Here is a 25635-nt window from a genome sequence, read left to right on the forward strand (position 1 = left end):
ACAAAGCTGGAGTTACTGCCGGCTCTCTATCTTGCCATGGCTTGATGAGGTTGACATGGTAAACTTGGAATGGTTTCCGTCTTCCTGGTTGGTGAATTTTATAATTTACCTCACCAAGTTTCTCGACGACCTCATATGGCCCTTGCCATTTGGCCAAGAACTTGCTTTCCACCGTCGGAACCAACACAAGAACTCGGTCTCCCGGATTGAACTGCCTAACTCTTGGAGACCGGTTGTAGACCCTTGCCTGAGCTTCTTGTGCCTGGAGGAGGTGTTCTTTTACGATAGGCATCACCTTTGCAATCCTCTGCTGCATCAGGGCCACATGCTCAATGACGCTTCTGTGGGGCGTGACTTCGGCTACCCAGGTTTCCTTGGCTAAATCCAGGAGTCCTCGCGGATGTCGGCCATATAGAAGCTCAAACAGTGAGAACCCTGTGGAGGCCTGTGGAACTTCCCGAATGGAAAACATGAGATATGGTAAGAGACATTCCCAGTCTCTACCATCTTTCTCTATAGCTTTTCTCAGCATGCTCTTTAGTGTCTTGTTAAACCTCTCAACAAGGCCATCTGACTGGGTATGGTACACCGAGGTCCTCAACTGGGAAATTTTCAGGACTTTGCATAACTCCCTCATCACCTTGCTCATGAAAGGTGTCCCCTGGTCAATCAGGATCTCCTTCGGCAGACCTGTCCGGGAAAACACATGGACCAACTCGCGGGCTATACTCTTCGAGGAAGAATTTCTCAAGGGAATTGTCTCAGGATAGCGTGTGGCATAGTCCAGGATGACTAATATATACTGATGGCCCCGGGCTGACTTAACTAATGGACCGACCAAGTCCATGGCAATTCTCTCGAACGGCACCTCAATAATGGGCAATGGCATAAGGGGGTTCCGGAAATGAGGAGTGGGAGCAGGTAGCTGACATGTAGGGCAGGACCTGCAATAGTTCACTATTTTCTGGTGACACCCAGGCCAATAGAATCTCTGCACAACCCTTTCCTGTGTTTTTTCCACTCCTAGGTGTCCACCTAAGATGTGTGAATGGGCCATGTCCAACACCTTCCGTCTATATGGACCCGGCACTACCAACTGCTCTACCAACTCCTCCCTTATTTTCGTAACCCGGTACAACAACTCCCCACTCATTAGAAAATGGGGAAATCTTGTGTCTGCCCCCGGCTCCTGTACCACCCCGTTAATAACTGTGACATTATTAAAGGCTTCCCTCAGAGTTGGGTCCCTATGTTACGCAGTCCCAAAATTTTCACCGGTTACCTCTAACTCCAGAATGTCAGATGTAAGGAAACCTGTCTGCCTCTGGGTGTGGCGACACCCTTCCAGGGTTCACTGGTTCCCTACTCTTGCTAGGGAGCTCAGAACCTTTTCCCCACAAATCCCAAAACAAACAGAAATCCCGGCCAATAAATATAGGGTGCAACAAGCCCCGAACGACGCCGACTATATGGGACTCAGTGCCACATGCCATTTCAATGTCCACCCTGGCTATAGGATAGTCCTTTGCATCACCATGTATGCATCGCCCTCTGAATTTCTTTCCCGGGAGCAGGTGAAGAGGAAAAGTGGCGCTCACCAGGGTCACTAAGCTCCCCGAGTCTAACATTGCCGTTACTGCTCGACCGTTCACCTTTACGGGACACGCTTAAGGTCCCTCGTTGGGCGGAGAGTTCAAACTGCAGGCTGGATACGCATAGTATGAACTGTTGGCATCCCATGCTGCAGTCCATCTGCTCAGTGGTCTGGGAACAACGGGCAGCTATATGTCCTGGCCCGTGGCACCTCCAACAAATAATATCACCCGTAGGGACCTTGGGCACCACCTCCCCCGCCCTTTGTGACCTTGGACGTGCCACCCTTTTTGGGACTCAGCTCCCTTCTGGGCCCCCCAGTACGGCATGGGCTGCCTCCCGAAGGAGCCTTCCAACCCTTGGTATCTCTCAACCAGTCCGATGAGCTTGTCGGCATTCTGGGGATCACCCTGGGCAACCCAAGACTGTATAGGCCTTGGGAGGGAATGGACAAACTGATCCATCATCACCCGTTCTACCATCTGTGTAGGTGTAGATGACTCTGGCTGCAGCCATTTCTGGACCAGGTGCAACAGATCAAACATTTGGGAGCGAGGTGGTTTGTCCCGGTGATAGGCCCAGCAGTGAACTCACTGTGCCCTAACAGTCAGTGTCACCCCCAAACGTGCAAGAATCTCGGCTTTCAATTTGTGATACTCCTTGGCATCCTGCAAGGTCAAGTCATAAAATTCCCATAGTCCTTTTTAAAGCAGGCGAAGGTCACTTCAAATATTCATAATTCACATGTTCCTTTGTGGACAGAAATATCTCCCCAAAGGAAAAACGAAGTGAGGATGAGGAAAGTAATATTAAAAATATAATGTTTATTAACAATGGTTTAAAAAGCATAACAATGAAAAACACAAATGGTGAATAAAAATACAGGGGGTATATCAACACCAGACAAAATCTGGGGAAACGGACCCGCCTAATGTTGTCACAGAAAATAATGGAAGCCTAAAGTGTCACAAGACGATAATATTAATGATGACACTAATATATATAGAAGGCTAACTAGCAAAACACTGCACAGTTCTAATATATGGTTCTTAATATGTGATCGCTATGTAAGGTATTCCCCTATGGAGCTGGCAGGACGGAACCTAAAGTATATCAGAAGGTGCACAGAAATATGCTAACCAACTTGAAAAAAGATTCACATACAAGACACTGCACAGTTATAATACATAGTTCTTAATATGTGGTCACTCTTTAAAGTATTCCCCTATGGAGCTGGCAGAACTGAACCTGAAGTATATCAGAAGGTGCACAAAAGTATGCTAACCAACTTGAAACAGATTCACATACAAGGGCCAGAGTAGAAGGGGATAACAAAAGTGCACATATAGGTATTCACTAGGTTAATTATCTCGGTATAGCTGGAGGTGCAGAGAGGTGCTAGCAATCTGTGGCAGGAGGCAGGTGCGGATCCCCGGCGCCCGACAAGCGCTGTTTCGCCGTAGCTTCTTCTAATGGGGGGCGAGGATAAGTAGACAAGGTGCTGGGAGGGTTTAAATGGGCAACGCTGGATGACGCCGGTTCCGGGGGTGTTACGAGGAGTCTCCTGGCTGCGCGCGCTAGTGTACCGTCCCACCTTACTAAAGGGACTTCCGGAATAGCGCACCGTGACACGCAGTGGAACGCACTGCGGTCACGTGGGTCGGCGCCACCGGAAGTCAGAGGGGGTATGCGGACACCGCGCGTGCGCAGTTAGATTCCCTGACAGGCGGACCACGGCGGCTGGAAAGTAGGTGCACAGGTGTGCTGGAAAGCCGAGAGGGGGAAGGACATCTAAGGCCTATTGATTGAACGAATCCAGGCCGCGCAGGCGTACTAAGATGTGCCAGAGACAGCTGATGGAAGTGGGTGCAGCGGTTAAGAAATAAATATACAGGAGTGCAGGGAAGCCGAAAAAAGGGGGAGGAAAATTATATCTAAAGCCTGCTGATGGGATGAATAGGCATGCTAGGATGTGTCAGAGACATCTGAAGGCCATGACTAGAAAATATATTAATGAGAAAAATACCTCTATTACTACGTGGTCGAAAACAATGGATATAAAGGCTGATATTGGGTACTAAAAATATGTGGAGAGAATATAGTATCACAACTGGGAATAGTGTGGAAGGAGTGGGGAATCCAAAAAGGGAAAGGGGGGGGGGAGGGGAGCGCATAAAATAAGGTGCTATGTGTAAAAGGAATAATGAGTGTAGCACAAAAAAAGGGGGGGGGGGGGGAGACGGGGAATATAAGGGGTAACAGGTAGCATACATTCCGTCGTCACCGGTAGCAAAATGTGTGGAGTAAGGTGCGCTGCTGGATGCAGTAATACACACTGCTGCGATAATTTTAGTGAAAGGTGGAACTGTAATACAATACAACTTTATATGGTGAGAAGAGGCACAAAACGGTGTAGGGGGGTATATACTACACCGGAAGGACTAAAAGGTGTGTGGATATATTTATTATTATACATTTATTATACATTTTTATAGCGCCATTTATTCCATGGCGCTTTACATGTGAATACGGGGCAAATATAGACAAATACATTAAACATTAGCAGATAACAAGGCACACGAGTACATAAGGAGATATATTGATTAATCCATGATGCTTAATGGGGGCATATTACATCAAGGTATGTGACGTGACCCTAAATACACTGAATGTGTGGAAAAAATGAATTAATTAGGTCATGGTGTAACCAGACCACTAGTAAAGAGTGACATGCACCTATATACAAAGTGAAAAAATGATATAAACTAAAATGCAATAAAATGGTGACCCCACAGAATTACAATACTATCTCCCCATTCCATTTCACCGCCATACATGCCCCATACCCAGCATTATAATACTGGAGATGAAAGGTACAGTGAGGGTACTATACCATATCCACCGTACCGATATCAGCGGATATGTGAGGGGGAATTGACACTGTCTCTAGGGGCTTCCAAAAGCAAGATTACTCTATGTATCTAAGAACCTCCAAAATTAAATGCAAGTATACGCCTAGGGTACAAAAAACATAGTACAATTTGATATTATACAGTACGGACAGCTAACCAATATTAAGAGGAGATTTAATTTATATCAAATGTAAGTGTACACATGGCAAGTAGACACATAATATGCTTTAATACAGTCCTTGCTTAAGATCTGTTTTTGCAAACTATTCCTGGCAGGACCTCCGGTGCCACCGAGATCTTGAAGACGCCTGTAGTGGTACAGCACATCCATAGGAAGAGAAGGAGAGGACACCAGATAATCAACCGGAAAGTGCATCATACAGGTATGTGAATCTAAAGATAAAATATTGTAATTATAATATATACAAGGACAAGGTTAAAACCAAAGACAATTAAAAAACAAAAAAAGACGCCTTAAAAACTGGTCCCAAGAGTATATTAGAGGGGTAGTTACAAAAAAGAGTTAAAGCCGAAGCTTTCATTGAGGCCTCGAGGGGTGATTGTACCAAGTCGATAAATCCATTTACTTTCAAGTTGTGCTAAGGACTTGGCCCAATCACCGCCGCGTGACCCCAATGTAACCTGATCAATGGCATTGAAGAGGAGACCTTTTGGGTTACAATCATGCTTAAGGTACCGTCACACTTAGCGACGCTGCAGCGATACCGACAACGATCCGGATCGCTGCAGCGTCGCTGTTTGGTCGCTGGAGAGCTGTCACACAGACCGCTCTCCAGCGACCAACGATGCCGGTAACCAGGGTAAACATCGGGTAACTAAGCGCAGGGCCGCGCTTAGTAACCCGATGTTTACCCTGGTTACCATCCTAAAAGTAAAAAAAAACAAACACTACATACTTACCTACAGCCGTCTGTCCTCCAGCGCTGTGCTCTGCACTCCTCCTGTACTGTCTGTGTGAGCACAGCGGCCGGAAAGCAGAGCGGTGACGTCACCGCTCTGCTTTCTGGCTGACCGACGCTCACAGCCAGTACAGGAGGAGAGCAGAGCACAGCGCTGGAGGACAGACGGCGTTAGGTAAGTATGTAGTGTTTGTTTTTTTTTACTTTTAGGATGGTAACCAGGGTAAACATCGGGTTACTAAGCGCGGCCCTGCGCTTAGTTACCCGATGTTTACCCTGGTTACCAGTGAAGACATCGCTGAATCGGTGTCACACACGCCGATTCAGCGATGTCTACGGGGAGTACAGCGACCAAATAAAGTTCTGGACTTTCTTCCCCGACCAGCGACAGCACAGCAGGGGCCTGATCGCTGCTGCCTGTCACACCGGACGATATCGCTAGCGAGGACGCTGCAACGTCACGGATCGCTAGCGATATCGTCTAGTGTGACGGTACCTTTAGTTTTAAAGTGACGTGGCAGTGTTTTTAAAAGTGCAGGTTCGTGAATTGTTTTAGCCTTTTCAATATCCCTGATATGCTCACGTATTCGAATTTTCATTTCACGAGTAGTCATGCCGATATAAATCAGGCCACAGGGACATGTGGCATGATATATTACTCCTTGTGAGGAACATGTCAAATGTTTACGAATCTCAAACGATTTGGTCCCGTCTGAGTTAGGAAAATTTTCAGCTTTTTTGGTATTGAGGCATGCTTTGCACATCCCACAGGGGAAGAAACCATGTCGGAGTGATTTTTTACCTGATTCCAAGGTAGGATCATAATGGCTATGCACTAATAGGTCTCCAAGATTCCTACTTCGTCTTGCTACCATGGATGGGCCAGAGGGAAGAATTTTTTGCAGGATGGGATCGGTCATCAAAATGTTCCAGTGTTTTTTAAAAATAAATTTGATCTCATTCCATCGGTTGTTGTACGTACTGATAAATCTGACCTGATCATTGTTTGCTTTAACTTTGCATTTGTTGGAGTAAAGAAGGCTATCTCGAGATGTATTTTTGGCTCTTCTGTATCCTTTACGGATATTTCTCTTGCTGTACCCCCGATGTAGGAATCTATTAGTGAGGTCAGCCGCCTGTGTCTCAAAGGCTGAGTCCTCAGAGCAAATACGTCTAGCCCGTAGAAATTGTCCCACCGGTATTCCTTTAATAATTGTGGGTAGATGGGAAGAGGTGGCGTGAAGAAGAGAGTTGGTTGCCGTTGGTTTTCTATATAGGTCCGTACATATCATGCCATCCGTCACCTTGATTTTTATATCAAGGAATTCCAACTCAAGTCCTGATTTATATGTAAGAAAGATGTAACGATTGTTGTTGTTTAAATTAGCCATCAGTTTCTGTAACCCTTGAGATGTTCCCTCCCAGATGAACCATCCATCATCGATGTATCACATCCACCCTTGGACTTTATGTATATCTGGGATTATATCACCCTGAAAGATGTCTCGTTCCCAGGCCCCTAAAAAGAGGTTGGCGTAAGAGGGGGCACAAGAGGCCCCCATAGCAGTACCTTGGGTTTGCAAGTACGTGTGTTTATTAAACGTAAAGATGTTATGCGTTAGTATAAATTCCAGGAGAGTTAGGAACATAATCCCTCTAATCTTATCTAGATCACTGCTCCAAAGGTACCATTCCACTGCTTCAAGTCCATCCCTATGTCTAATGGAGGTGTACAAGGCTTCCACATCGGCAGTAACCATCACCATATCCTGATCCAGAGACAGATTGCTAAGTCTCTGGAGAGCCGATGTGGTATCCTGTATGTATGATGGTAAGGATGGTACCAATGGTTTAAGGAAAAAGTCCACGAAGTCCGAGACCACTTCACATAAGCCTCCGTTCCCAGAGATGATGGGTCTTCCAGGAGGATCACATGGATCCTTGTGTAATTTGGGAATTAGGTATAGAGTGGGGAGCTTGGGATGTAATTTTTCAATTGTTTCAACCATCTTTTTAGTGATAATCCCCTGTTCATAGGCTTTTTCAATGATTAGTATGAGATCAGCCTGGTACTTTTGGAGGGGGTTATGCGTTAGCTTTTTGTAGCAATGAGGTACATTTAGTAATTTGTAGGCTTGTTTCTCATACATGTTTACTGGCCATATTACTAGGTTTCCCCCTTTGTCAGCTGGTTTAAAAACAACGTCCTTTAAGGACTGTAAGTGGACAAGGGACTGTTTTTCTTCCTTATTCAGATTTGATGACCAGACTGGTTTGTCTGATAGGGCTTCAATCTCAGCTGTAATGACTCTCGTGAATACGTCGATTGCTGGACAGGTATTAATCGGAGGAAATTTTTTAGATTTATTGAATAGGTTGTGAGGGAATTGACTTACCTGGACAGATGCATTCTCTTCTAGAAGTTCTTCAAGATTCTTTAGTGTTTCCCCTTCTTCCACTGTGGAGAAGTTATCGTGGGCATCATTTTTGAAATGGAACTTTTTGAGGATGAGTTTCCTGGAGAAGAGGTGTAGATCCCTAACAGCCGTGAAGGCAGGGCTGCCGCTAGAAATTTCGGGGCCCCATACTGGCAAAATTTTCGGGGCCCCCTTGAAACTCCGCCCAGGCTCCACCCCAGCCCCGCCTCCAGGCTCCACCCCACGAACTGTCCACAGTCCCACCGCTCTCTCTTGGAAAATCTCCACTTCTCACCTATCACACATTAACAGTTCCCATCACCAGATCACACATATAGCCGGCAGCTTTTGTTTTGGCCAAAAGATATTTTATGCCGCCACCACAACAAGGTAGACACTTTTGGCCGGGCCCTACTCTACTGTAACCTACTAAATATTTGTTAAAATATGCAATACAATTTAGGTATATTTTTATTTATTTTTCAATTTTTAAAATGACCTATAATACTACATACAAGGAACAAATACCACAGCACTATGACCAGATGACATATTACCACCACAGTGACCGAATAATATCACATACAAGGAACAAATACCGCTACACCATGACCAGACCGCATATAACCAACAATGACTGAATACTACAATACTGATCAGTAATAAAAAAAAACCCCACAATACTATCACCATCAGTGCCATTATGCACAGGAGATCTGTAATTAGTAAGCAGTGTCTGTGTACAGGTAATACAGTGATCACTGGTGACATTACACACAGCAGCTCTGTATATAATATATAGGTAATACAGTGATCACTGGTGACATTGTACACAGGACCTCTGTATATAGTATACAGTGTATAGTGTCAGTGTATAGGTAACACTGACTCACCAGTGACGTCTCTAGGTGAAGTCCTTCATCTTTCATCCAGCACAGACCGCCATCACTTCATCCAGCCAGGACTCGTCTCTGCAGGAAATAAAACAGTTATCTCGAGTTCCGCTTGTAGAACACATTACTTAATTTTCCCAACTTCTACATTACACCACATGAAGAAGGCAACATAGTATCACTCTACACAGTAACAGGACCGCCCCCCCATTTAAAACAGTATACTCAAAAAATAAAATAAATACATCACTGCAATAATAATATCCCTTAATTAGCCCCTATGGTAATATTCGCCATCCTAGCCCCCATGTGTCTCATTCCAGGCTCCAGCCATATGTTCTCCCATCCTGCCCCATCTGTCTCCATCGTATCCATCCTGCCCCATCTGTCTCCATTCTGCCCCATCTGTCTCCATTCTGCCCCATCTGTTTCCAATCCTGCCCCATTTATGTCCAGCACTCTGCCCCATCTGTGTACAGCACTCTGCCCAGCACTCTGCCCCATCTCTGTCCAGCACTCTGCCCCATCTCTGTCCAGCACTCTGCCCCATCTCTGTCCAGCACTCTGCCCCATCTCTGTCCAGCACTCTGCCCCATCTCTGTCCAGCACTCTGCCCCGTGTCCAGCTTTCTGCCCCCGTGTCCAGCTTTCTGCCCCCTCTGTGTCCAGCTTTCTGCCCCCTCTGTGTCCAGCTTTCTGCCCCCCCGTGTCCAGCTTTACTGCCCCTCTCTGTGTCCAGCCTTCTGCCCCCCGTGTCCAGCTTTACTGCCCCCGTGTCCAGCTTTACTGCCCCCCTGTGTCCAGCTTTACTGCCCCCCCTGTGTCCAGCTTTACTGCCCCACTGTGTCCAGCGGCCTTTTGCCCCCCTGTGTCCAGCTTTACTGCCCCCTTGTGTCCAGCGGCTTTCTGCCCCCCCTGTGTCCAGCGGCCTTCTGCCCCCTCTGTGTCCAGCTTTACTGCCCCCCTGTGTCCAGCGGCCTTCTGCCCCCCCTGTGTCCAGCGGCCTTCTGCCCCCCTGTGTCCAGCGGCCTTCTGCCCCCTCTGTGTCCAGCTTTACTGCCCCCCTGTGTCCAGCGGCCTTCTGCCCCCTCTGTGTCCAGCTTTACTGCCCCCCTGTGTCCAGCGGCCTTCTGCCCCCCCCTGTGTCGAGCGGCCTTCTGCCCCCTATGTGTCCAGCTGCCTTCTGCCCCCCCTGTGTCCAGCAGCCTTCTGCCCCCTCTGTGTCCAGCGGCCTTCTGCCCCCCCTGTGTCCAGCGGCCTTCTGCCCCCTCTGTGTCCAGCAACCTTCTGCCCCCCCTGTGTCCAGCGGCCTTCTGCCCCCTCTGTGTCCAGCTTTACTGCCCCCGTGTCCAGCGGCCTTCTGCCCCCCCTGTGTCCAGCGGCCTTCTGCCCCCTATGTGTCCAGCTGCCTTCTGCCCCCCGTGTCCAGCGGCCTTCTGCCCCCCCTGTGTCCAGCGGCCTTCTGCCCCCCCTGTGTCCAGCGGCCTTCTGCCCCCTCTGTGTCCAGCTTTACTGCCCCCCTGTGTCCAGCGGCCTTCTGCCCCCTCTGTGTCCAGCTTTACTGCCCCCCTGTGTCCAGCGGCCTTCTGCCCCCCCTGTGTCGAGTGGCCTTCTGCCCCCTATGTGTCCAGCTGCCTTCTGCCCCCCCTGTGTCCAGCGGCCTTCTGCCCCCTCTGTGTCCAGCGGCCTTCTGCCCCCCCTGTGTCCAGCGGCCTTCTGCCCCCTCTGTGTCCAGCTTTACTGCCCCCGTGTCCAGCGGCCTTCTGCCCCCTATGTGTCCAGCTGCCTTCTGCCCCCCCTGTGTCCAGCGGCCTTCTGCCCCCCCTGTGTCCAGCGGCCTTCTGCCCCCTCTGTGTCCAGCGGCCTTCTGCCCCCCCTGTGTCCAGCGGCCTTCTGCCCCCTCTGTGTCCAGCTTTACTGCCCCCGTGTCCAGCGGCCTTCTGCCCCCCCTGTGTCCAGCGGCCTTCTGCCCCCCCTGTGTCCAGCGGCCTTCTGCCCCCTATGTGTCCAGCTGCCTTCTGCCCCCCCTGTGTCCAGCGGCCTTCTGCCCCCCCTGTGTCCAGCGGCCTTCTGCCCCCTCTGTGTCCAGCGGCCTTCTGCCCCCCCTGTGTCCAGCGGCCTTCTGCCCCCCCTGTGTCCAGCGGCCTTCTGCCCCCTCTGTGTCGAGCTTTACTGCCCCCGTGTCCAGCGGCCTTCTGCCCCCCCTGTGTCCAGCTTTACTGCCCCCCTGTGTCCAGCGGCCTTCTGCCCCCTCTGTGTCCAGCTTTACTGCCCCCCTGTGTCCAGCGGCCTTCTGCCCCCCCTTTTTTCCAGCGGCCTTCTGCCCCCCCTGTGTCCAGCGGCCTTCTGCCCCCTCTGTGTCCAGCGGCCTTCTGCACCCTCTGTGTCCAGCTTTACTGCCCCGTGTCCAGCGGCCTTCTGCCCCCCGTGTCCAGCGGCCTTCTGCCCCCCCTGTGTCCAGCGGCCTTCTGCCCCCTCTGTGTCCAGCTTTACTGCCCCGTGTCCAGCGGCCTTCTGCCCCCCCTGTGTCCAGCGGCCTTCTGCCCCCTCTGTGTCCAGCGGCCTTCTGCCCCCTCTGTGTCCAGCTTTACTGCCCCCCTGTGTCCAGCGGCCTTCTGCCCCCCCTGTGTCCAGCGGCCTTCTGCCCCCCCTGTATCCAGCGGCCTTCTGCCCCCCCTGTATCCAGCGGCCTTCTGCCCCCTCTGTGTCCAGCTTTACTGCCCCCCTGTGTCCAGCGGCCTTCTGCCCCCTCTGTGTCCAGCTTTACTGCCCCCCTGTGTCCAGCGGCCTTCTGCCCCCCCTGTGTCCAGCGGCCTTCTGCCCCCTATGTGTCCAGCTGCCTTCTGCCCCCTCTGTGTCCAGCGGCCTTCTGCCCCCCCTGTGTTTAGCGGCCTTCTGCCCCCTCTGTGTCCAGCTTTACTGCCCCCGTGTCCAGCGGCCTTCTGCCCCCCCTGTGTCCAGCTTTACTGCCCCCCTGTGTCCAGCGGCCTTCTGCCCCCCCTGTGTCCAGCTTTACTGCCCCCTATGTGTCCAGCTGCCTTCTGCCCCCCCTGTGTCCAGCGGCCTTCTGCCCCCTCTGTGTCCAGCGGCCTTCTGCCCCCCGTGTCCAGCGGCCTTCTGCCCCCCCTGTGTCCAGCGGCCTTCTGCCCCATCTCTGTGTCGAGCTTTACTGCCCCCGTGTCCAGCGGCCTTCTGCCCCCCCTGTGTCGAGCTTTACTGCCCCCCTGTGTCCAGCGGCCTTCTGCCCCCTCTGTGTCCAGCTTTACTGCCCCCCTGTGTCCAGCGGCCTTCTGCCCCCCCTGTGTCCAGCGGCCTTCTGCCCCCCCTGTGTCCAGCGGCCTTCTGCCCCCTCTGAGTCCAGCGGCCTTCTGCCCCCTCTGTGTCCAGCTTTACTGCCCCGTGTCCAGCGGCCTTCTGCCCCCCCTGTGTCCAGCGGCCTTCTGCCCCCCCTGTGTCCGGCGGCCTTCTGCCCCCTCTGTGTCCAGCTTTACTGCCCCGTGTCCAGCGGCCTTCTGCCCCCCCCCCTGTGTCCAGCGGCCTTCTGCCCCCTCTGTGTCCAGCGGCCTTCTGCCCCCTCTGTGTCCAGCGGCCTTCTGCCCCCTCTGTGTCCGGCGGCCTTCTGCCCCCTCTGTGTCCAGCTTTACTGCCCCCCTGTGTCCAGCGGCCTTCTGCCCCCTCTGTGTCCAGCGGCCTTCTGCCCCCTCTGTGTCCAGCGGCCTTCTGCCCCCCCTGTGTCCGGCGGCCTTCTGCCCCCTCTGTGTCCAGCTTTACTGCCCCCCTGTGTCCAGCGGCCTTCTGCCCCCCCTGTGTCCAGCGGCCTTCTGCCCCCCCTGTGTCCAGCGGCCTTCTGCCCCGTGTCCAGCTTTACTGCCCCCCTGTGTCCAGCTTTACTGCCCCCCTGTGTCCAGCGGCCTTCTGCCCCCCCTGTGTCCAGCGGCCTTCTGCCCCCTATGTGTCCAGCTGCCTTCTGCCCCCCCTGTGTCCAGCGGCCTTCTGCCCCCTCTGTGTCCAGCGGCCTTCTGCCCCCCCTGTGTCCAGCGGCCTTCTGCCCCCTCTGTGTCCAGCTTTACTGCCCCCGTGTCCAGCGGCCTTCTGCCCCCGTGTCCAGCGGCCTTCTGCCCCCTATGTGTCCAGCAGCCTTCTGCCCCCCCTGTGTCCAGCGGCCTTCTGCCCCCCCTGTATCCAGCGGCCTTCTGCCCCCTCTGTGTCCAGCGGCCTTCTGCCCCCCCTGTGTCCAGCGGCCTTCTGCCCCCCCTGTATCCAGCAGCCTTCTGCCCCCTCTGTGTCCAGCTTTACTGCCCCCGTGTCCAGCGGCCTTCTGCCCCCCCTGTGTCCAGCTTTACTGCCCCCCTGTGTCCAGCGGCCTTCTGCCCCCTCTGTGTCCAGCTTTACTGCCCCCCTGTGTCCAGCGGCCTTCTGCCCCCACTGTGTCCAGCGGCCTTCTGCCCCCCGTGTCCAGCGGCCTTCTGCCCCCTCTGTGTCCAGCAGCCTTCTGCCCCCTCTGTGTCCAGCTTTACTGCCCCGTGTCCAGCGGCCTTCTGCCCCCCCTGTGTCCAGCGGCCTTCTGCACCCTCTGTGTACCGGGCCCCTTACACCAGTCACGGCTGTAGTGCCCTGATGGCGGCCCTGCGTGAAGGTATCCAACCGACACGTTGGTGAAAATGTCAGACCTCTCTCCAGGAGTCTCACCTCTGCCATAGATAGTTCATATTTGGATAAGTTAATTTCCTTCAACTGATCTCCTTGGGTCCGGAGGGCCTTGGATCTTGTGAATATATCCGGTAATCTTTTATCCTTTTTGGGGGCTTCACTCGTCGCATTTTCCCCGTCACTTTGTGAGGTGTTTACGTCAGACGTGGATATGGCAGAACTTGCTGAAGGACTCCTTTGATGACTCAATTTCCCTGGTCTTTTATCATTTTGTTTACTTCTGCCGAGATGGGTTGCTTTCTTATTTTGCCATCGATAAATCTTATCCATATCATAGTCATTGATGTCCCTCTGGAATTTTCGGATTTTATTTTGGCAAACTTCTTTCTCCCACCTATCAACATCTTTGTTAATTTCGGTCATGATTTGATCGAAGTTCTCCACCGGGATATCCTTCATTAGGCGTTGTTCACGCTCATCAATTTCAGAGTCCAGAGATGTTAAAGACATGGTGTTCTTGTCAATAATAATCTGGATAAACTCAAAAGAGCATGTGGTAGCCGTGGAGAGCCAACGTTTGACAAGCACATCATCTTCCAACTCAAAGGACGGGTATAATTGGACTCTCAGTCCCCTCGGGATGATTTGTTTATCCATATAGTTCTCCAAGGCTGACCGGTTCCACCACGTCTTAGTCTTTTTGTAAAGGGCACTCCTATATTGTTTAATCAGGTCCTTATTAATTGTAACTACATCCTCATTTGTCTTGGTGGCCCCCTGTTTAAATAATCGGATGCCTTAGCTTGCCAGGTTTTTTCCCTGGCTTTAAAGTCCATTCTGTAAAGGAGAAAGCGGACAATCTGTCTATGAAATACAGAGACACATATAATTCCCATAGTCCTTTTTAAAGCAGGCGAAGGTCACTTCAAATATTCATAATTCACATGTTCCTTTGTGGACAGAAATATCTCCCCAAAGGAAAAACGAAGTGAGGATGAGGAAAGTAATATTAAAAATATAATGTTTATTAACAATGGTTTAAAAAGCATAACAATGAAAAACACAAATGGTGAATAAAAATACAGGGGGTATATCAACACCAGACAAAATCTGGGGAAACGGACCCGCCTAATGTTGTCACAGAAAATAATGGAAGCCTAAAGTGTCACAAGACGATAATATTAATGATGACACTAATATATATAGAAGGCTAACTATCAAAACACTGCACAGTTCTAATATATGGTTCTTAATATGTGATCGCTATGTAAGGTATTCCCCTATGGAGCTGGCAGGACGGAACCTAAAGTATATCAGAAGGTGCACAGAAATATGCTAACCAACTTGAAAAAAGATTCACATACAAGACACTGCACAGTTATAATACATAGTTCTTAATATGTGGTCACTCTAAAGTATTCCCCTATGGAGCTGGCAGAACTGAACCTGAAGTATATCAGAAGGTGCACAAAAGTATGCTAACCAACTTGAAACAGATTCACATACAAGGGCCAGAGTAGAAGGGGTACTGGGGGATAACAAAAGTGCACATATAGGTATTCACTAGGTTAATTATCTCGGTATAGCTGGAGGTGCAGAGAGGTGCTAGCAATCTGTGGCAGGAGGCAGGTGCAGATCCCCGGCGCCCGACAAGCGCTGTTTCGCCGTAGCTTCTTCTAATGGGGGGCGAGGACAAGTAGACAAGGTGCTGGGAGGGTTTAAATGGGCAACGCTGGATGACGCCGGTTCCGGGGGTGTCACGAGGAGTCTCTTGGCTGCGCGCGCTAGTGTACCGTCCCACCTTACTAAAGGGACTTCCGGAATAGCGCACCGTGACATGCATTGGAACGCACTGCGGTCACGTGGGTCGGCGCCACCGGAAGTCAGAGGGGGTATGCGGACACCGCGCGTGCGCAGTTAGATTCCCTGACAGGCGGACCACGGCGGCTGGAAAGTAGGTGCACAGGCATGCTGGAAAGCCGAGAGGGGGAAGGACATCTAAGGCCTATTGATTGAACGAATCCAGGCCGCGCAGGCGTACTAAGATGTGCCAGAGACAGCTGATGGAAGTGGGTGCAGCGGTTAAGAAATAAATATACAGGAGTGCAGGGAAGCCGAAAAAAGGGGGAGGAAAATTATATCTAAAGCCTGCTGATGGGATGAATAGGCATGCTAGGATGTGTCAGAGACATCTGAAGGCCATGACTAGAAAATATATTAATGAGAAAAATACCGCTATTACTACGTGGTCGAAAACAATGGATATAAAGGCTGATATTGGGTACTAAAAATATGTGGAGAGAATATAGTATCACAACTGGGAATAGCGTGGAAGGAGTGGGGAATCCAAAAAGGGAAAGGGGGGGGGGAGCGCATAAAATAAGGTACTATGTGTAAAAGGAATAATGAGTGTAGCACAAAAAAAAGGGGGGGGAGGGAGACGGGGAATATAAGGGGTAACAGGTAGCATACATTCCGTCGTCACCGGTAGCAAAATGTGTGGAGTAAGGTGCGCTGCTGGATGCAGTAATACACACTGCTGCGATAATTTTAGTGAAAGGTGGAACTGTAATACAATACAACTTTATATGGTGAGAAGAGGCACAAAACGGTGTAGCGGGGTATATACTACACCGGAAGGACTAAAAGGTGTGTGGATATATTGATTAATCCATGATGCTTAATGGGGGCATATTACATCAAGGTATGTGACGTGACCCTAAATACACTGAATGTGTGGAAAAAATGAATTAATTAGGTCATGGTGTAACCAGACCACTAGTAAAGAGTGACATGCACCTATATACAAAGTGAAAAAATGATATAAACTAAAATGCAATAAAATGGTGACCCCACAGAATTACAATACTATCTCCCCATTCCATTTCACCGCCATACATGCCCCATACCCAGCATTATAATACTGGAGATGAAAGGTACAGTGAGGGTACTATACCATATCCACCGTACCGATATCAGCGGATATGTGAGGGGGAATTGACACTGTCTCTAGGGGCTTCCAAAAGCAAGATTACTCTATGTATCTAAGAACCTCCAAAATTAAATGCAAGTATACGCCTAGGGTACAAAAAACATAGTACAATTTGATATTATACAGTACGGACAGCTAACCAATATTAAGAGGAGATTTAATTTATATCAAATGTAAGTGTACACATGGCAAGTAGACACATAATATGCTTTAATACAGTCCTTGCTTAAGATCTGTTTTTCCAAACTATTCCTGGCAGGACCTCCGATGCCACCGAGATCTTGAAGACGCCTGTAGTGGTACAGCACAGTCATAGGAAGAGAAGGAGAGGACACCAGATAATCAACCGGAAAGTGCATCATACAGGTATGTGAATCTAAAGATAAAATATTGTAATTATTATATATACAAGGACAAGGTTAAAACCAAAGACAATTAAAAAACAAAAAAAAACACCTTAAAAACTGGTCCCAAGAGTATATTAGAGGGGTAGTTACAAAAAAGAGTTAAAGCCAAAGCTTTCATTGAGGCCTCGAGGGGTGATTGTACCAAGTCGATAAATCCATTTACTTTCAAGTTGTGCTAAGGACTTAGCCCAATCACCGCCGCGTGACCCCAAGGTAACCTGATCAATGGCCTTGAAGAGGAGCCCTTTTGGGTTACAATCATGCTTAGTTTTAAAGTGACGTGGCAGTGTTTTTAAAAGTGCAGGTTCGTGAATTGTTTTAGCCTTTTCAATATCCCTGATATGCTCACGTATTCGAATTTTCATTTCACGAGTAGTCATGCCGATATAAATCAGGCCACAGGGACATGTGGCATGATATATTACTCCTTGTGAGGAACATGTCAAATGTTTACGAATCTCAAACGATTTGGTCCCGTCTGAGTTAGGAAAATTTTCAGCTTTTTTGGTGTTGAGGCATGCTTTGCACATCCCACAGGGGAAGAAACCATGTCGGAGTGATTTTTTACCTGATTCCAAGGTAGGATCATAATGGCTATGCACTAATAGGTCTCGAAGATTCCTACTTCGTCTTGCTACCATGGATGGGCCAGAGGGAAGAATTTTTTGCAGGATGGGATCGGTCATCAAAATGTTCCAGTGTTTTTTAAAAATAAATTTGATCTCATTCCATCGGTTGTTGTACGTACTGATAAATCTGACCTGATCATTGTTTGCTTTAACTTTGCATTTGTTGGAGTAAAGAAGGCTATCTCGAGATGTATTTTTGGCTCTTCTGTATCCTTTACGGATATTTCTCTTGCTGTACCCCCGATGTAGGAATCTATTAGTGAGGTCAGCCGCCTGTGTCTCAAAGGCTGAGTCCTCAGAGCAAATACGTCTAGCCCGTAGAAATTGTCCCACCGGTATTCCTTTAATAATTGTGGGTAGATGGGAAGAGGTGGCGTGAAGAAGAGAGTTGGTTGCCGTTGGTTTTCTATATAGGTCCGTACATATCATGCCATCCGTCACCTTGATTTTTATATCAAGGAATTCCAACTCAAGTCCTGATTTATATGTAAGAAAGATGTAACGATTGTTGTTGTTTAAATTAGCCATCAGTTTCTGTAACCCTTGAGATGTTCCCTCCCAGATGAACCATCCATCATCGATGTATCGCATCCACCCTTGGACTTTATGTATATCTGGGATTATATCACCCTGGAAGATGTCTCGTTCCCAGGCCCCTAAAAAGAGGTTGGCGTAAGAGGGGGCACAAGAGGCCCCCATAGCAGTACCTTGGGTTTGCAAGTACGTGTGTTTATTAAACGTAAAGATGTTATGCGTTAGTATAAATTCCAGGAGAGTTAAGATTAGAGGGATTATGTTCCTATCTAGATCACTGCTCCAAAGGTACCATTCCACTGCTTCAAGTCCATCCCTATGTCTAATGGAGGTGTACAAGGCTTCCACATCGGCAGTAACCATCACCATATCCTGATCCAGAGACAGATTGTTAAGTCTCTGGAGAGCCGATGTGGTATCCTGTATGTATGATGGTAAGGATGGTACCAATGGTTTAAGGAAAAAGTCCACGAAGTCCGAGACCACTTCACATAAGCCTCCGTTCCCAGAGATGATGGGTCTTCCAGGAGGATCACATGGATCCTTGTGTAATTTGGGAATTAGGTATAGAGTGGGGAGCTTGGGATGTAATTTTTCAATTGTTTCAACCATCTTTTTAGTGATAATCCCCTGTTCATAGGCTTTTTCAATGATTAGTATGAGATCAGCCTGGTACTTTTGGAGGGGGTTATGCGTTAGCTTTTTGTAGCAATGAGGTACATTTAGTAATTTGTAGGCTTGTTTCTCATACATGTTTACTGGCCATATTACTAGGTTTCCCCCTTTGTCAGCTGGTTTAAAAACAACGTCCTTTAAGGACTGTAAGTGGACAAGGACCTGTTTTTCTTCCTTATTCAGATTTGATGACCAGACTGGTTTGTCTGATAGGGCTTCAATCTCAGCTGTAATGACTCTCGTGAATATGTCGATTGCTGGACAGGTATTAATCGGAGGAAATTTTTTAGATTTATTGAATAGGTTGTGAGGGAATTGACTTACCTGGACAGATGCATTCTCTTCTAGAAGTTCTTCAAGATTCTTTAGTGTTTCCCCTTCTTCCACTGTGGAGAAGTTATCGTGGGCATCATTTTTGAAATGGAACTTTTTGAGGATGAGTTTCCTGGAGAAGAGGTGTAGATCCCTAACAGCCGTGAAGGTATCCAACCGACACGTTGGTGAAAATGTCAGACCTCTCTCCAGGAGTCTCACCTCTGCCATAGATAGTTCATATTTGGATAAGTTAATTACCTTCAACTGATCTCCTTGGGTCCGGAGGGCTTCCCTGCACTCCTGTATATTTATTTCTTAACCGCTGCACCCACTTCCATCAGCTGTCTCTGGCACATCTTAGTACGCCTGCGCAGCCTGGATTCGTTCAATCAATAGGCCTTAGATGTCCTTCCCCCTCTAGGCTTTCCAGCATGCCTGTGCACCTACTTTCCAGCCGCTGTGGTCCGCCTGTCAGGGAATCTAACTGCGCACGCGCGGTGTCCGCATACCCCCTCTGACTTCCGGTGGCGCCGACCCACGTGACCGCAGTGCGTTCCAATGCATGTCACGGTGCGCTATTCCGGAAGTCCCTTTAGTAAGGTGGGACGGTACACTAGCGCGCGCAGCCAGGAGACTCCTCGTGACACCCCCGGAACCGGCGTCATCCAGCGTTGCCCATTTAAACCCTCCCAGCACCTTGTCTACTTGTCCTCGCCCCCCATTAGAAGAAGCTACGGCGAAACAGCGCTTGTCGGGCGCCGGGGATCCGCACCTGCCTCCTGCCACAGATTGCTAGCACCTCTCTGCACCTCCAGCTATACCGAGATAATTAACCTAGTGAATACCTATATGTGCACTTTTGTTATCCCCCAGTACCCCTTCTACTCTGGCCCTTGTATGTGAATCTGTTTCAAGTTGGTTAGCATACTTTTGTGCACCTTCTGATATACTTCAGGTTCAGTTCTGCCAGCTCCATAGGGGAATACTTTAAAGAGTGACCACATATTAAGAACTATGTATTATAACTGTGCAGTGTCTTGTATGTGAATCTTTTTTCAAGTTGGTTAGCATATTTCTGTGCACCTTCTGATATACTTTAGGTTCCGTCCTGCCAGCTCCATAGGGGTATACCTTACATAGCGATCACATATTAAGAACCATATATTAGAACTGTGCAGTCTTATGCTAGTTAGCCTTCTATATATATTAGTGTCATCATTAATATTATCGTCTTGTGACACTTTAGGCTTCCATTATTTTCTGTGACAAAATTAGGCGGGTCCGTTTCCCCAGATTTTGTCTGGTGTTGATATACCCCCTGTATTTTTATTCACCATTTGTGTTTTTCATTGTTATGCTTTTTAAACCATTGTTAATAAACATTATAATTTTAATATTACTTTCCTCATCCTCACTTCGTTTTTTCTTTGGGGAGATATTTCTGTCCACAAAGGAACATGTGAATTAAGGTCAAGTCATAGTACGCCTTCTGGGGTTCTCCCATCAGGTATGGCGAAAGGTACCTCTGCCCACTGATCTGGCGGAAGTTTTTCCCTCTCAGCGACCCTCTCAAACACCGACAGGAAGGCCTCAACATCATCCCCGGGGGTCATTTTCTGCAATGCGCGTCTTACCGTCTTCCAGACGTGGGTGTCATCAGCCAGACCTGAGGTTGGGGCGCTCGTCTTGCCCTGGATGGCGGTTGCCAGAAGCTGCATCTGCTGCTGATGCTCCTGCCGGCTCTGCCGTTGCTCCTGCTGGCTCTGTTGTATCAGCTGCCGTTGCTCCTGCTGGCTCTGCTGTTGCTCCTGCTGGCTCTGTTGTATCTGCTGCTGGCTCTGTTGTATCTGCTGCATCAACAGCCTGTTGGTCTCTTGCTGCCTTTGCTTCTGCTGTGACTGCATCTGGACCAACTGTTTCAGCAGGTCCTCCATTTTCCCCGGCAATGCTTGCTGGCTTGCAACAGACTTGACCCAGGACATTCAATAATAGTTTTACGTCTCCGCTGGGAACACTGCCCGCATTCTCCACCAATTGTAGGGATTTCACTCACACAGGTGCGACGGCTGATACTCAGAAGGCACATTCCTTTAAAAGTTCACAGGGTTTATTGCTTCATAAACCACATGGCAGAAAATAACAGAAAACAAATAGCCTTTGGCTCAGGAAAGAAAAACAAGTGTCCAGTCCTTCCGGCTCAGTCCTGGAGCCTTAACACACTCAGGAGGGCTTCACCTCCACACATATCTGCTGTGTGAAGCATTAGCCAGTCTTATATAGAGCTAAACACACCCAGTATCCCATCACATGATTAGACATGTGGTCTGACATCACCACAGGTCCTGAAACACACATATATACATGGCTATGTGCAATAAAGAAATACTCCGGGCTACATCACAGCGACAAGCCACCTATGTGGCACATACCTCCCGTCGACTACACACCCTTTAGCCATGCTACAATGCATACAACATACATACATACTACATACTACATACATACATGCTACATACATACAACATACATACAACATACTACATACATACTACATATATACCACATACATACAACATACATACTACTTACATACTACATACAACATACTTACTGCATACATACAACATACATACTACATACATACATACACGCAACACACATACAACAGACATACAACATACTACATACATACTACATACATACTACAAACATGCAACATACATGCTACTTACCGTATATACTCGAGTATAAGCCGACCCGAGTATAGGCCGACCCCACTAATTTTGCCACAAAATCTGGAAAAACTTAATGGCTTGAGTATAAGCCTAGGGTGGAAAATGCAGCAGCTACCGGTAAATGTCAAAAGTAAAAATAGATACCAATAAAAGTTAAATTAATTGAGACATCAGTAGGTTAAGTGTTTTTGAATATCCATATTGAATCAGGAGCCCCATATAATGCTCCATAAAGTTTATGATGGCCCCATAAGATGCTCCATATTAAAATATGCCATATATAGTCCTGCATAAAGGTTAATAATGGCCCCATAAGGTGCTCCATAGACACATTTGCCTAATATAATTCTGCACAAATGTTGATTATGGCCCCATAAGATGCTCCATAAAGATATTTGCCCCATATAGTGCTGCGCAAACCTTGATTATGGCCCCACAAGATGCTCTATACAGGCACTTGCCCCATATACCGTAATGCTCCAAAAACATTAATTATGGCCCCAAAAGATGCTCCATAAAGATATTTGCCCCATATAGTGCTGCACAAACATTGATTATGGCCCCATAAGATGCTCCATACAGACACTTACCCCATATATTGCTGTACAAACGATTATGGCCCCATACAGACACTTGCCCCATATAGTGCTGCACAAACGTTGATTATGGCCCCATACAGACACTTGCCCCATATAATGCTGCACAAATGTTATGGCCCCATAGATGCTCCATACAGACACTTGCCCCATATAGTGCTGCACAAACGTTATGGCCCCATAGATGCTCCATACAGACACTTGCCCCATATAGTGCTGCACAAACTTTGATCATGGCCCCATACAGACACATGCCCCATATAGTGCTGCACAAACGTTGATTATGGCCCCATACAGACACTTGCCTCATATAATGCTGCACAAACGTTGATTATGGCCCCATACAGACACTTGCCCCATATAATGCTGCACAAATGTTATGGCTCCATAGATGCTCCATACAGACAATTGCTGCATATACTGCTGCACAAACGTTATGGCCCCATAGATGCTCCATACAGACACTTGCCCCATATAGTGCTGCACAAACATTGATTATGGCCCCATACAGACACTTGCCCCATATAATGCTGCACAAATGTTATGGGCACAATAGATGCTCCATACAGACACTTGCCCCATATAGTGCTGCACAAACGTTATGGCCCCATAGATGCTCCATACAGACACTTGCCCCATATAGTGCTGCACAAACGTTATGGCCCCATAGATGCTCCATACAGACACTTGCCTCATATAGTGCTGCACAAACGTTGATTATGGCCCCATACAGACACTTGCCTCATATAGTGCTGCACAAACGTTGATTATGGCCCCATACAGACACTTGCCCCATATAATCCTGCACAAATGTTATGGCTCCATAGATGCTCCATACAGACACTTGCTCCATATACTGCTGCACAAACGTTATGGCCCCATAGATGCTCCATACAGACACTTGCCCCATATAGTGCTGCACAAACGTTGATTATGGCCCCATACAGACACTTGCCCCATATAATGCTGCACAAATGTTATGGGTACCATAGATGCTCCATACAGACACTTGCCCCATATAGTGCTGCACAAACGTTGATTATGGCCCCATACAGACACTTGCCCCATATAATGCTGCACAAATGTTATGGGTACCATAGATGCTCCATACAGACACTTGCCTCATATAGTGCTGCACAAACGTTGATCATGGCACCATACAGACACTTGCCCCATATAGTGCTGCACAAACGTTGATTATGGCCCCATACAGACACTTGCTTCATATAGTGCTGCACAAACGTTGATTATGGCCCCATATAGACACTTGCCCCATATAATGCTGCACAAATGTTATGGCACCATAGATGCTCCATACAGACATTTGCCCCATATACTGCTGCACAAACGTTATGGCCCCATAGATGCTCCATACAGACACTTGCCCCATATAGTGCTGCACAAACGTTATGGCCCCATAGATGCTCCATACAGACACTTGCCCCATATAGTGCTGCACAAACGTTGATTATGGCCCCATACAGACACTTGCTCCATATAGTGCTGCACAAACGTTGATTATGGCCCCATACAGACACTTGCCCCATATAATGCTGCACAAATGTTATGGGCACCATAGATGCTTCATACAGACACTTGCCTTATAAAGTGCTGCACAAACGTTGATTATGGCTCCATACAGACACTTGCCTCACATAGTGCTGCACAAACGTTGTGGCCCCATAGATTCTCCATACAGACACTTGCCCCATATAGTGCTGCAAAAACGTTATGGCCCCATAAGATGCTCCATACAGACACTTGCCCCATTTGCTGTGATAAAAAAAAAAATCACATACTCACCTCTCCGTCGCTCAGGCCCCCGACACTTTCAAAATTCACCTGACTTCGTTCCGGCACCGCTCCATCTTCAGCATCTTCTGCACTGACATTAAGGCAGAGGGCGCGCACTAACCACGTCACCGCGCCCTCTGACCTGAGCGTCACTGCAGAAGATGCTGAAGACGGAGCAGCGCCCGGAACGGGGAGCAGGTGAATATCACGCAGCGCTGCGCTCCCCATTATACTCACCTGCCCCTGGCGTGGTGCAGTCCCTGCTTCTCCGACGCTGCTGCTTCTTCCTGTACTGAGCGGTCACTGTTACCGCTCATTACAGTAATGAATATGTGGCTCCACCTCTATGGGAGGGGGAGCCGCATATTCATTACTGTAATGAGCGGTACCATGCAGGGGTGGATTAAGGGTAAACAGGGCCCTGGGCTGTTCAGACACTGTGGGCCCCCCCCCGGTCATGTGACGAGGGTCATGTGACGGGGGTCATGATATACCTGAACCAGATTATTCCAGAAAAATGTCCGGGCCCTACTCTACTATGACTTATTAAATATTTGTTAAAATATGTAATCCAATTTAGGTATATTTTGATTTATTTTTCAATTTTTAAAATGACCAATATCACATACAAGGAACAAATACCACCGCACCTTGACCAGACCACAAATTACAACCACAGTGATCGAATAATATCACATACAAGGAACAAATACCACCACACCATGTCAAGACCACATATTACCACCATTTGGTGACCAAATAGCACATACAAGGGACAAATACCGCAACACCCTTTCCAGACCACATACGAGGGGCGATCCAAAAGTAATGATAATCGGTTATTTCTATTGCACACAGAAATTAAAATAAAATGTTTTCTTCTCTCTTAGGTACCCACTAGTCCAGGAAAAAAAAATTACTTAAATAGACCACGATTCCCGAGAGCTACATTCATTTGAATATGAACTGCCGAGGAGTGAACATCAAAATGGAAAAAAACGAGCTCAGAGCTGTCATTAAATACCTCTGCTTGAAAAAAGTGACTACCAAAGACATACACAGCGACTTGGTGGAAACATTGGGGGACTCTTCTCCTCCATATTCCACAGTTGCACACTGGGCCAAGGAATTTAAGCTGGGAAGAACATCGACAGAAAATAACCATCGTGAAGGACGCCCATCCACATCCCTCAATGAAGAAAACGTGAAAAAAGTTGAAGAAGTTGTATTGGCAGATCGAAGAGAGGGTCAAGATCAAGAATTTTTTTCGAAGGGAATTCTAAGTTTAGAAAAGAGTTGGACTAAATGTATAGACTTGTTAGGAGACTATGTAGAAAAATATATTTATTTTTTTACTATATTCCTTGTGTTTAGTATTGATTATCATTACTTTTGGATCGCCCCTCGTATTACCACCACATAGTGACTGAATACTAAAATACTGATCAGTAATAAAAAAACAAAACACAATACTATCACCATAAGTGCCAGTATTCACAAGAGATCTGTACTTAGTATGCAGTGTCTGTGTAGAGGTAATACAGAGATCACTGGTGGTATTATACACAGGAGCT

General features: G+C 48.2%; 1 long non-coding RNA gene across 1 annotated transcript; it reads left to right on the forward strand.

The window, feature by feature from the left end:
- The first annotated feature begins 16645 nt into the window (after nt 1-16645).
- On the forward strand, nt 16646-25112 carry LOC138672056 (uncharacterized). Its single transcript, XR_011319553.1, has 2 exons — nt 16646-16742; nt 24952-25112. It is a non-coding gene; the product is annotated as an uncharacterized lncRNA (long non-coding RNA).
- The last annotated feature ends 523 nt before the right edge of the window (nt 25113-25635 follow it).

The sequence above is a fragment of the Ranitomeya imitator genome, chromosome 3, assembly GCF_032444005.1.
Source record: "Ranitomeya imitator isolate aRanImi1 chromosome 3, aRanImi1.pri, whole genome shotgun sequence".
NCBI lineage: Eukaryota > Metazoa > Chordata > Amphibia > Anura > Dendrobatidae > Ranitomeya > Ranitomeya imitator.